The sequence below is a fragment of the Gavialis gangeticus genome, unplaced genomic scaffold, assembly GCF_001723915.1.
Source record: "Gavialis gangeticus isolate Ggan-Ray unplaced genomic scaffold, GavGan_comp1, whole genome shotgun sequence".
Classification (NCBI taxonomy): domain Eukaryota; kingdom Metazoa; phylum Chordata; order Crocodylia; family Gavialidae; genus Gavialis; species Gavialis gangeticus.
The window spans coordinates 6,590,784-6,592,195 of record NW_017729019.1 but is presented as its reverse complement, the minus strand read 5'-3'; positions in this window follow the sequence as shown (position 1 = coordinate 6,592,195).

Here is a 1,412-nt window from a genome sequence, read left to right as displayed (position 1 = left end):
CAGACATTACTAACCACCGAGGAACGGCGTTTAGTTCTTGGCACTGCAGGAGCCTGTACTGCTCAGTGTATTGATGTTGTCTCCAAGAGAATAGTAATAAAAAGCTGCTGTCTGGATCCTGCTAGATGGTGGGTCTTTGCCTGATACAGGGTAGCACAGCTGGAAGAAGGTTTCTGCCTTGCAGCCAGGTAAGCACCGAGTTAGCTGCTTGTTCAGAGAACTCAGGGCTGTCTGATCCTGTCTCTTATGGCCCAGGTCATGGCTCCCTTGTCATTACAATGGCTCTGATTTGTTACAGGGTTTTTGCATGAACAATTCCCCTCTAGGGAGATACTGTTTTGCAGGGGTGTCATTAAGCTGGGAGGTACTCTTGGCTTTGAACCACTGCTACACAAGCGGCTATGGCAGGGCAGCTCTCAGTTCACCGGATGCCTTGAATAGTCCCTCACAGTTTACAACCAGTTGGTGGCTGCATTCACCCTGTAGTACATAGCCTCCAGTGCTGAGGGCTAGTTTAACTCTGCTCTCAGGCAAAAGGCTTTGATGCAGAAGGGCATTTCTCATGGTGAAATCTCTGAGTCCTACTAAGGCAGGAGAGAGGAGGGGCCAAAGGGAAAGGGGCATTTGTCCAGTGGCACTCAGAGCCCTCTGCCCAGTAGCAGGCAGTCAGTTGTCCAGCAAATAAGTAGAACAACTTGCTCACAAGTGCGGTGGCTTCTCTTTCCTGGAGCCTTCCCCTTGAGGCCAGCTGCCCTACGAAAGTTGCTTTAGCATGGGTATGAGATAAGGATACTCCTTGGCCTGTGCTGGACAGGAGGTCCCTTTTGGCCTTTTTTATCACCTGTGGGTCTTTGCACTGTCTGCTGCCTGCATCTCTTAGTCCTTGGCAGGGGCCTGGTGTATTCCCCTGTGGTGCCACGAGCAGGCAGGGGCCTATCATGTTTGTAGGCAGTACCAGGGACCCGCTGCAGGGAGTGTGGAGGTGTGAGGAACCTTCCCCTTTGATGCAGTGGCCCCCTCTGATACAGAGAAGAAAAGAAAGCAACGACTCTCCTATGCCTGGGGTTTGCATCTGCCTGGATACTCCAAAACTGGGGGTCAGCTCAGGCTGCTGAAACCTGAACCCAGATGATTTAAATACTTGGTCACTGCAACACTTACAAGTAGAGATGAACAGGAACAGGGCAGGGCTTTGGCTACAGTAAGGTCAGGGGCGGGCAAAACACGGCCCATAGGCCAGATGCAGCCCACCAGGCCATTCTATCTGGCCTGAGAGGTCCCTAAAAAATTTAGAAAATTAATATTTATCTGCTCCTGGCTGCCTATCAAAGATGACAGGAGACAGGGGCAGTAGGACCCAGGGGAAGCCAGGAGGACTCACCAGCAAGACCAGCCCAGCCCCATGCCCCCCA